Below are 12,766 nucleotides of genomic sequence, written 5' to 3'. Positions count from 1 at the left end.
TGGTTGGTTCTCTCAGCAGCTGATGCAGCTCGTGGTTCATTCGCCTTCTCCAAGTCCCGTCTTCCATCTGCACTCCGCCGTAGATGGTACGCAACACCTTCCGTTCGAAAACTTCAAGGGCGCGTTGGTCCTCTGCACGTAGGGTCCATGTTTCGTGCCCATAGAGGACGACCGGTCTAATCAACGTTTTGTAGATGGTTAACTTCGTGTTACGGCGAACTTTATTCGATCGTAGAGTTCTGCGGAGTCCAAAGTAGGCACGATTTCCTGCCACAATGCGCCTCTGAATTTCTCTGCTGGTGTCGTTGTCGTCGGTCACCAGTGAGCCCAAGTACACGAATTCTTCAACCGCCTCGATTTCATCACCGTTGATATACATTCGGGGTGGCGGGCGCGCTGATTCATCCCTGGAGCTCTTTGCCATCATGTACTTTGTCTTCGACACATTAATGACTAATCCGATTCGCCTGGCTTCACTCTTTAGTCAGATGTACGTTTCCGCCATCGTCTCAAATTTACGAGCAATAATATCAATATCATCAGCGAAACCAAGCAGCTGAACGGACTTCGTGAAAATCGTCCAACTCGTGTTTATCCGCACTCTCCTTATTACACCCTCTAAAGCAATGTTGAACAGCAATCACGAAAGACCATCACCTTGCCGTAACCCTCTGCGAGATTCGAAGCGACTCGAGAGTGTCCCTGATACTCGAGCTACGCACATCACTCGATCCATTGTCGCCTTGATCAACCGATTGGAAATCGATGAACAAGTGATATGTGGGCACGTTGTATTCGCGGCATTTCTGCAACACCTGGCGGATGGCGAACATCTGGTCCGTTGTAGCGCGTTCACCCATAAATCCAGCCTGATATTGCCCCACGAACTCTCTTGCAATCGGTGATAGTCGGCGGCAAAAAAATTGAGAGAGTATCCTGTAGGCAGCGCTCAGTAGTGTGATAGCGCGATAGTTTCCGCAATCCAACTTTTCACCCTTTTTGTATATGAGACAAATGATACCTCCTCATACATTCTTCCGGTAATACTTCCTCCTGTGTAGTGTTCTCACCAGTTCTTCTCCTCCGTATTTTAGTAACTCGCTTGGTAGTTGATCTGTTCCACCGGCTTTGTCGTTTTTCAACCGGTTAACCTCCTCTTCAATCTCTTGGAGGTTTGGGGCTGGAGATCTTTCGTCCTGTACACGTACTCCTAGATCTGTTACCACGTCACCTTCGGTACTTGCAACGTCGCCATTGAAGTACTCATCGTAATGCTGCTGCCACCTCTCCACCACCTTACGCTTGCTGGTGAGAATATTCCCGTGCTCATCTCGGCACATGTCGACTTGTGGCACAAAGCCTCTGCACGAGCGGCCCAGCATCTCGTAGATCTTGCGTGTGTCCTTAGAGCGACACAGCTCTTCCATCGCTTCGCGATCTCGTTCTCTCTGCTGGCGCTTCTTCATCCGGAAGACTGAGTTCTGCCTGTTCTGCGCCTGTCTGTAACGTGCCTCATTCGCTCTTGTACGGTGTTGCAACATTCTGGCCCATGCTGCATTCTTCTCGTTTTTCAACTGTTCACATTTGCCGTCGTACCAGTCGTTTCTGTAATTCGGAGTCGCGAAGCTTAGTGCTGCAGCCGAGGTACTTTCTATGGCGTATCGGATGTCTCTCCAGCCATCTTCAGGTGTAGTTGCTCCAAGCTGCTTCTCCGTTGGTAGGGCCACTACTAATTGCTGCGCAGATGCTCGATGTTGAGCCGCGGCGTTCGACTTCGACGCGTGGTAATAACCGTCGAAAGTTCTGAGCGCATGCATACAGCGACTGACTAGAAAGTGTTCCGAATCTATAGTCGCACTGCGGTATGTGCGGATATTGGTTATATCTGAGACGAATTTACCATCGACTAGAACTTGATCGATATGGTTTTCTGTTTGATGGTCGGGTGGCTTTGTGGCCACTACCAGCACTACCAGCTAAGCACACAACTCTTAGCTGCCGGTCTTTGACATAGCTTGACCGGTAGCATGGTGTAGGAACTTGTGAGGACCAGAGGTATGTTGGACGCTCTCCTTATCGACTCACCGTTTCGCAGCCCAATTTCAGCACTGGTATCGAGACTTATACTCGCATTCCGCCAACTTAGGCGCCGAACTGTATGCGTTGACGATGTCTATATTTAGTATGCGTCGTGAAGGCACAACCGCGAGCGTGATGAAAAGTTGACATCTAAAAAAGTAGTGATCATGGTGTGGACTCACAGTCGGTTTGGCATTCTATTCCGAAGAATCGTTACTAGTTCAGTGGCTTAGTTGGTTCAAGTTAAAGGCGGTCTAGCGGGACGGAGTCATGAGTTCTAGTTCTAGAAGAACGCAATTTGTCAAATGTTATCTCTCAATTTTAAAATTAAACTACATACTGTGTCTTCTTATTATAGAGTTTCTATAAGTAGGAAGTAGTTTTGCAATGAGATTTCTCCCCAGAACAAAATGTTTGAGACCTGCACCTGCAAGCACTTGTAGCATTCGAGCGACGAGTACTCAGAAGGTTTTCACGATCACGATATGAATCATTGCACTATGCAGCATACAACTTAGCACTCATTACTAAGTAATCTCCAAGTGACCAACATAAATATACGGCATAAATTTTAAAAAGCTCTCCCTTTTCGCATACATAAATTGACACTGCGACAGCGTGTCTCGCAAAAGAATCATGTCACATACAGAGGCCAGAGCTCGCATCGCGAAGAAAGCACACGTGTACACACTTATACAGTTGCTTTTTGTTAGTTTTCACTTTCCGCCCTTTCAGCTATCCAAGGCATTTCCCTTGAATTTGTTTTGCTCACTCACATCCCCCATGCAACAAGGTCAAACTCCAATGTATGCCACTGCAGCAGAGAGGACCATAGCTATACTTGTATCCTTGTACAGTTGTTTGTTTTAATTTGAAAGCATTTTTTCTAGGTTATGTTCAGCTGCAAAAAAAGCACAAAATCTCCGACATTGAAATAGTTGGCTGCCTACAGCAAGCAGACTAGCGCACGGCCACGTTTATTCTAGTTTCATCTGCTACCAACCAACCAGCGCCGCAAGTAGTCGATGAGAATGAATAAATTCCCAACCCCAAGAGAAAGCCGTTCGTCCATGGCAGTGAGCTTTCCTATCCCCGATTCCTCGGCCCGTTGTTGCTGCAGCACATACCTACCGAACCTGCTGGGAAATGAATAGGAAATGGCAAATAAATAAACATGAATCCCTCCGGGGCAGCTGGCTGTCTGGCATGTGGAGTATCTAGGAACTAGGACGACGTCGGTCGACAACGACGACGACGTCGACGGTCAAACGTGTGCAGCAGGATGCACTGCACAGTCTTCTTCCTGAACAATGCCAGTGCACGCTTTTGACCGTTCAAATGGTTGAAGTGTGCGATCCACGAGGAATGCGAAAGTGGAAACATTAGAACTGATTTGCTGTGGTGCAATTCCTCGAATTTTTCGTCGCTGCTCGGACGCACGAGTTGCTCATTTGCGTTTGCGAGGTTGAAGGAAATATTATGGGGAATTCTAGTTGTCCACAGAAAATTCACGGGCTTTTCAATGGATCGAGCTACTGCGGGATTCATAAACATTTAAATCTTGGAGGTTCAGAACGATCAAACAATAGACAATCCGGCATTATTTTACGTCCGTTTATTTTACGCCGCATTCATTTAAATCCACTTTTTTACCTCCAAGACATAGATGAGCGTCCATTTCAATCATTGCTCTAAAGCTTTAATAGTTTCTAAATATGTAAAATGTACAAATGTACCTAAGTAACAATTCCATTTTTGGTTGGTTTTGTTTGATTTTTATTAGGGTTTTATTACAGCTTGAATCATTGCTCACGGCTCACAGCTTTATGACGGTTTTATGACTACTTTTATGAAAACCATTGATGAAATGTTTTTACAGTATACTTGAAGATATTCATAAAGCCTGATTTTAATAGTAAACAAAACTCTCCGCTATGTAAACCTTCTGGCATTCATTATTACCACAATAAAACATTACCCAAGTAACATTTTAAGTTTTGTTCGGTTCTATAAGAGATCTTCATTACCATTTTTATAAAACTTGCAATAAAACTGATTCATTCATCAAAACCTCTTGATAATCTCTTTAAGAGGATCTTTCGGCTAACACTCTCGGAGACCAACCTACAACCTGCTAACCACATTAAAAGTACCAATAAAACGGTTTTCAACAAAGTTGAAAAATTTGCTATTCTTGAAAAGAAGTTATGATGATTGTTGTTGTTTTTGTTTCATCAAAAACAATGACAGCTCAAGTTTCAGAGAAGCTTCTTCGCTGGCACGTAAAGTTCAGGAAGATACATCATTCGTAAGTAGAAAGCGATCATTTCAAAGTAATATTTTAGTAGTTAATGTATTGATAGGTTTATGCGCATTCAATTTTACTTAAAATGAAATAAATCAATTTAACCCTCGGGCAGTCGCGTCTTTGACTACCTGCAGCGACGCTGCGCTCACGCTGTGTACCACATGCGTGCATTTTTTATGGTGCGTGTACTCAGTACACGACGCGACCCACACTGGGGCAGGATTGGAAATACACGGAAAAAACCTCTAGCTCGTCGAGATGTCGAGATACGCACTTGGTGTCTTCAGAGAAAATATTTCTACGAACAAGGTCGATATTCTGAACGGTAGCATATTTTTCTTACGTTATTCGCATAAAAGTCCTATTAGCCATTTTGGCCATCTTTCATTTTAGCGGTATGGTGTCTTCGACAAAGTTGTTCGGCTATTTATGCTAAAAAAGTTTGCCGAAGACGTCAAATTTCCAAAGCTTACTGTTCATGAGATATTAGTCGTTTTATAAAATACCTACCTAAAATCGAGTTTTTTCATTAAATTACGTTTGTAAACAAATTTAATGTCCGTTTTCGAGTTATAATAATGAAAAATACTAAAATAAAACATATGTAAAATAAACTAGTTGAAAAAAAAAACAAAATATGCATTGATTTTTCATAGAAAGTTCCTGAAAATCACGCAAAATGTATATAGGACGTTCTTGCAGTCGGGCAAGTTCGGGCAAGTTTTTTCATCGGCGATCTCCTAAAAAAATACATAAGCTCTGCTATAACTTTGTATAGAGAATAATTAATCAGCAGATTTATGGATAAGCCACACTTGATTGACCGTAATCATTTAACAATAATGAAAAAAAAAGAAATGACAGAACTTGGCAGAAACATTTTTGTCTTCGTAAATATGACTCTAGACCCATTGTGCACTGAAAAGCCCGCATCCAGCAGGTTGCTGTTTGCAAGTGGAAAATTCCATGATAACAATAGGACGCGAAGCTCAGCAGCGAAGCGAAAGTTATTTTTAGACGCAACCCGGTTCAACTTCTCGGGTTTGAATGGAGGTGTTTGTGTGTAGTGGTATGGAAGCTATGGAACCGTGTAGCGCATCTTAATACAACGAATGGATTATGATTTATCACATTTTCTGTACGTTTCTGATACATAAATTGGTAGAAAAGGCATATCTCAATTTTTGGTAGCTTTTCTTGTTTTGCGTGTACTAATCGAACGAATCGCCATCTGTTAAGAGTTTGAACAGTTTTATTGTGGTAATAATTAATGCCAGAAGGTTTACATATCGGAGAGTTTTGTTTACTCTTAAAATCTGGCTTTATGGATATCTTCAAGTATACTATGAAAACATTTCATCAATGGTTTTCATAAAAATAGTCATGGAACCATAAGTTTTAATGATTGCTGTAATGAAACCCCAATAAAAATTAAACAAAACCATTCAGCATTACTTTAGTAGCTGACAAACGCTGTTTCATATTGCGGAGAATAAAACGAAGTTTTTTAAAGCTGGCAGCACTGCTGTACTGTATATAAAAATGGGAATATATAATTCACTACAATTGCGATGGTGTCCAGGTTCATTGTAGTTTGAAGTTACGTAACACAATATCAGCAAGTCGTCGAGATTTACCTTGGGTACTTGTATTTGTGAAATTTGATTCTTCAAAATTATCTCTGCAACTGGCAACACTGCATAATGTTAAACATCGATCAACACGATTTTGAGATAACATTCCGAATTCGATTGGTTAGTAGAAGTTAAGTGGCATCTTTAAAGAGTGTAATCAAATCAGTCATTGTACCATTTTAATCCGCCCTCGTTTACTTATCCCTTGACAGATACGCGTATTTCGAGTACCAGTTGTAATCTTCCTCAGTGTCAGTTATCAACTGGAGAAATCATCGCATTCAAACGCTTATATGCTAAAATTCTATCGCTACTTTTGTTACCTTAAAACGTACCTGTAGCTAAAATTTTATTCTGCTTAGAGGGATCGAAAAGTCGATACAAGTTCATTTTAAAATTCAGAAATTTTCATTTTATAACACATAATTTCTGTAGTAGCCGGCAACACTGGACATACAGATTCAAATATAGCTCAATATCTCTGATATGGTGTTAGATAGGCAATTCATACTGGCAATACTGATCATGCAAATTTCAATAAAGATCAATAATTGAATCACGGATAATCAAGCTCCCGGATAATCAAGTCCGACCTGTATCTCTGATCCGGTATGAGATAGGCAAATCGAATGAACGACAAAGTTATAGTACATTGTTCCACATTGTGACACAACAATTACAGGGGATGGCCAAAATGTTTGGGATAGGCAACTTTTTTTTCTCTCACAAAAAAGTTCAACAAGCTATAATTTTAAATAGAGTGCATAAAAAAATCTCAAATTTTGACTGTTTGTCAACCTATTATGTGTGCATCATTGGTACAAATTTGGGCTCGATTGATTAATATTTCGCAAAGTTAGAACCGTTCGCGTAAAACACTATTTTTCAGACAACTCATTTTTGAGGTGTCATATCTCGGAAACCAGTGAACCGAATTGAATGAAATTTTGATCGAACACTAACAATATGTAACTGCTTCACAAACAATTAAAACATGGGTACTTTTTTAAACGTTGAAAAAAGTTATCATGGATTGACACTTTTTCGATTTTTCTCGAAAAAATGTATTTTTTTTACATCAATGTCAATAAATTTTAGTGTTGATATCCAAAGATTTTCCACTTCTGTTCTCAAGTTATCTCTAATCAGATATATTAGAGCCTATTTAGATTGAAGGAAGAACACATTCAGTAATTTTTGTGTGGTATTGTAAATTTGACTTATTTTACTCTATATGGGTAAAAATTTCAATCCGGTATAACTTAACTCGCCGTGAGAAAATATTACATTTTATGACGTCGTATTAAGTATCAATATATTGTTGATAATCGTTAAAAAATTCATTCAATTCGGTTCACTGGTTTCCGAGATATGACAGTTCAAAAATGAGTTGTCTAAATAATAGTGTTTTAGCCGAACGGTTCTAACTTCGCGAAAAAATAATCAATCGAGCCCAAATTTGTACCAATGATGCACACATAATAGGTTGACAAACAGTCAAAATTTGAGATTTTTTGATGCACTCTATTAAAAGTTACAGCATGTTGAATTTTTTTGTGGGAGAAAAAAAGTTGCCTATCCCAAACATTTTGGCCATCCCCTGTATGTTATTGCTGGCAGATATTATTAGAACACATCTGGAGGAAATCCCAGATTCCCCAGAAAAAAAATCAAGTGTCATCCCGAAAATACGCCTGAAAGCCCCTGAAGGAACGCCACCCAGTGAGACCATTCTGAAAAAAAAAGACGATAAAAACCTCTAAGACCCGTTAAATGACATTTTAAATTATAGGTGTCTTTGGAAGATATGTTCAAAAAAATCTTCTCTATTTTTGTGCATATTCACTGTATGGTAAAATTGTAAGTTAAAAAAATATTTTTTCAAAATAATTTTTAATAGGGTAGATGTCTTTAGCAAAGTTGTAGAACATGTTGTTTTGAGTAACTTTGCTAAATACACCGTAAAGCTTGGAATTCCTTTTTGTGGACAAAATATGAAAGTTTAAAAAACAACCTCAAAGTCAATTTTTTTAAGTTGTCTATGTTTATATGGTAAAATTTAAACTTGATGTGCTCTACAAGCTTGTAGGTACTACTGAAATACACTACTTTGCCAAAGACACTAAATCTGTAAAATTGAATGTTGCTACAGTAAACCACATTTTCTGAAAATTTTTCACTATTTTCACTATTGAATATTTTGTGAATAGGCACTTTTTGGCAGCCGTGATATCCAAAATTCCAATGCTTCATCATGTCCAGAAGAAACCATAAGTGACTTAACAATTGGTTCTGATAAGGCATTTCGATATCTGATGCTATTTTGATAGTCATTAAAAAAGGAATATAACAAATCATACGATACAAATATAAAAACTCACACATTTTTTATTAGCTATGTTAACATTCTGATTTCGGTTAAAGAACCCAAAAGGCGAACACATCTGTACACCTCTAAAAGTTTTGTATTTAAGAATCAAAATAAAGTAAAACGAGTAAAACAAATGTAGTGAAATAGCCTGCATTTATTTTACTTGTATTTTTTTTTCAAAATCACTATCCAGATGAACTAACAATAATATTGAAAAGTTTTCGTGAGTTTTCATTTTTATATTGAATGATTTGTATGAGATTTATGAATGTTTTTTTAATGACTATCAAAAAAGCATCAAAAATCAAAGTTCTTCATCAGACCCGATTGTTAAAACACTTGAGGTCTATTCTGAACATCATGAAGTATTGGTATTTTGATAGCACGGCTGCCAAAAAATGCCTATTCAAAAAACATTCAATAGTAAAAATAATGAAAAAAATGTGGTTTACTGTAGCAACATTCAATTTTACAGAGTTACTGTCTTTGGCAAAATAATGTATTTCAGTAGTACCTACAAGCTTGTAGAACTTATCAAGTTGAAAGTTTACGATATAATTATGGAAAACTTTAAAAAACTGATTTTGAGATTGTTTTTTAAAACTATTTTCATATTTTCTCTACAAAAACGAAGGTGTCTTCAACAAAGTTACTCTAAATTACATGTTCTACAATTCTGCTGAAGACGTCTACCCTCTAAAAATTTATTTTGAAAAAATATTTATTTTGCTCGGGTTTACCTTACAACTTTACCATACAGTGAATGTGTACAAAAATAGAGAAGATTTTTCTGAGCACATCTTCCAAAGACACCTATTTGTTAAAATGTCATCTAACGGTTCTTAGAAAAAGACCACTAAAAGAATTATGGATGAATTTAATATTTAAAAAATCTGAAGTGAAAACGTGGATAAAATTTAGAAAATATGGAAAAATAATGAAAAAATTGCGGTATCCTGGACAAATCCTCTCAGTACTGTTGAAGTGCTCATAAAACACTAAGCGAAGAGCAGGATTTGTACAAATTGGTATGTTACGCCAAGCAGAAGAAAAACAACATCCTGAAGAATCTCGGAAATCCATGGAGAAATCACTCAGAAATTCTGAGTGAAATCCCTGGAGGAGCCTCTGCAGAATAAACAATATTATGGAGTATGTTCCTAAATTACGAAAAAATAATGGGTGCGTTCATATAAGTTGTAACGTTTTGACGTTTTTTATCTTTTTAAGTAAAACCTTATTTGAATTGGATTCGTTGAATTTGTCTTTCAGTTTGAAGCGTTTCATTTAGTATCGTTTGATATATGGTTTGTGTCTAGGCTAAGCTAATGACGATTCATGTAACGTATCTTATAAGGACTTTATCGATGGCTTACGGTATCGATAGTTTTTACGGCCATGTGCGATTTGAATTTGGCGCACTTGTATATAATAGTTTGTAGATTAAATAGACGGCTGCATCAATAGCAGGAAATTTACTTGACTAGAGAAATCGGCTTGATTCCATGACTTTATAGTTGAGTCGGCTGGAGAACAGAAGCGAGCTTCGGCGACCTTCTGCCAGTTTTAAGTTTTGTTTGTTGTCGCCGGGGCAGACGCTCTGTTCCCTGTGCAATTAATTGTTGTTTAAAAGCGTCCAAAAGACTCTTTTATTTTGGGCATGCTTTGGATCACGAGATAAAGAAGTCTACAGGGGATAGACAAAATAATTGAGACTGGCAAAATTTTAACTTTTCAAAATATGTTCAACTGGCTGTAACTTTTCGAAAAGTGCATCAAATATTCTCAAATTTTTACTGTAAGTTCATCAACTAGTTGTGTATCAGTGGTTCAAATTTAGAAAAGATTGGGCTTCACAAAGTTATGAAGATTTTTGAAAAAGGTAAAATTATCCGATAGCCAACTTTGAGCTGTTATATCTCTGGATTCAATGAAGCGAATGCAATGAAATTTTGACCATTTATGACTTATATAATGAGCTATGAAAAACCGTTGACTTAACTTAAAATTCTTAACACGGTAGAAAAATATAACGATGAGATTATTTATCTAATAAAACACCAAATTATCCAAAACATGAACATCGTTTTAAAATTCAATATGCAAATTATAGTTCATTTCATTTCTCTCTGATTGACTTAAATATAAATGTGTTTTAATGGAAGGTAACAATATAGCCGCTAATACATTGAAAAAGTAATGGAATGCATATTAAAAATAGACCAATTTACTTAAAAATCGTGAAAAAAATAAAATCGCTATAATCTTTTCTCTTGTTAAAAATTTCAAGTTAAGTCAAATGTTTCCCAGAGTTCAGTATATAGATCATGAATGGTCAAAATTTCATTGTCATCGGTTTATTGAATCCGGAGATATAACAGCTCAAAGTTGGTTATCGGATAATTTTACCTTTTTCAAGAATATTCATAACTTCGTGAAAAATAGCCCGATCTTTACCAAAATTGGACCACTGATGCACAACTACAGTCCCAAGTAACACACATGTTATATAAAAGTTACGACAGCGCAGGTTTTGGTTGTTTAGAAGTTTATTTTACGTTATTTCAACATAATGTTAGAATTACGTAAAATAAACTTCTATACAACCAAAAGTTGCGCTGTCGTAACTCTATTATAACATGTGTGTTGCTTGGGTATGGCCCATAAAAAATGCTAAAGTTTTCAAAGACATTGTTCACCTGCTTCCAACTGCTAAACCTCACATTTATCTATAGGATATCATAGTCGGTACACTTATCTTACAAAGTCATATAAACATTTTGAAAAAAATAACGTTGAACATATGGATCTCATAAACGTCCACGAGAAAAAGACTATTTCTTAAGGTTGAAATTTTCGGCAAATTGCTCCCAGTCACATACAATTAAATGTTATTTAAAGAACAACACTTTCATAGCTAGTCAATGTCTTCAGGCATCCGTTGACGATTCAGACAAGTAAGAAACTTTATTGTCCTATAAATTATGGGACGTTTTCTGAAAGTTGAGGTATACGATAATTAACCAATGAATATTTTGACACACTTTTGATGTATTCCGTATGACAATCACCTCCTTATTGCAGCCTAATCTTAAACAGCTGAATACATTAGAAATATTACATAAAAAAATACCGAAGAACGAAAAAAAAAGATTTTCGCATTTTTTTATGGGCCATAGTGTAGTTGATAAACTTACTAAAATTACTAAAATTTGAGAATATCTGATGCACTTTTCGAAAAGTTACAGCTAGTTGAACATTTTTTGAAAAGTGACAATTTTGCGTGTCCCGATCATTTTGTCTATCCCCTGATATTTTTACTTGGCAACTAGCGCCTCCTAGCAACGAAATCATCAACTTATTGGTGAATAACAAGAATGATATACAGAAAAACTTGTAGTTAGAAGGCACAGAATGTTGCTAATTGACAAATTGAGAGATGAATTTTTGATAAAAATAATCGCGTGAAAAAATTGCGTTTCAAAGACTCATCTCTGAATTTGTCAATTAGCAACATTCTGTGCCTTCTAACTACAAGTTTTTCTGTATGTTTATGACATACCAGTAAATCTGGTAAATGCCAGATTTCAGTGTAACAAGAATGATCTTGTCCTTCTGAACAACTTTGTTGAAAACGACACATTTCTATCTCCTTTCGTTACCAAGATAGAAAAGTCTAAAACTTTACTTGAAAAATAACACCACCTAGCGGCAAAATCACCAACTAATTGATGAATCATCAGAATATTCTGGTCCTACTGAACAACTTTGTCGAAGACAACACATTTCTATCTGCTTTGGATCCCAAGATAGAGAAGTCTAAAGCTTTACTTGATAACTATCGCCATCTAGCGGCGAAATCATCAACTGATTGGTGAATCACCGGAATATTCTTGTCCTTATGAACAACTTTGTCGAAGAAGACACATTTCTATCTGAACACCCCCAGTTAATGGACGCGGACGGTCTTATGTGGATCGATCAGTGTTGCCATCTGCGGTAATAATTCCAAATAGTGAATGACCACACATGATAGCCCTTGGTCAGTACTAGCCGAACACACGGAGAAGGAAAACTAGCATCAAGTATGTGTATTTCAATGGAAATGGGTAAGTGTTCTGATTTTGTTTACGTCCAATTTGATATACGCCCATCCTGATAGTGGACGAAAATTAAGGTCGGAAAGCTTTATTGCAGTATCAGAAGTCTGTTGGGATCGATCTAACTGATAAATTTCCATGTGTTTACGTTCTTTCCGCCGCTATTCAAGTGCTCATGGTAGTACTGCTTCTACCTTTCAATATCATTAGGATCACCCGTCCGTCGTAGCTTGGACAGTCGCCATACTGTCAAAAACAGATGAAACCGCTCACT

The 12,766-nt window shown here is 37.3% G+C and overlaps 1 protein-coding gene across 2 annotated transcripts in view; it reads left to right on the top strand.

Annotated features, from left to right (window-relative positions):
* LOC109623124 (uncharacterized) overlaps positions 1–12,766 on the top strand; it is a 582,257-nt gene that overhangs the window by 297,942 nt on the left and 271,549 nt on the right. The gene's annotated exons all lie outside the window — the stretch shown is intronic.

The sequence above is a fragment of the Aedes albopictus genome, chromosome 2 (genome assembly GCF_035046485.1).
Source record: "Aedes albopictus strain Foshan chromosome 2, AalbF5, whole genome shotgun sequence".
NCBI lineage: Eukaryota > Metazoa > Arthropoda > Insecta > Diptera > Culicidae > Aedes > Aedes albopictus.
Note: the sequence above shows the minus strand (reverse complement) of the source record. Positions and strands in the feature narration are given on the sequence as shown.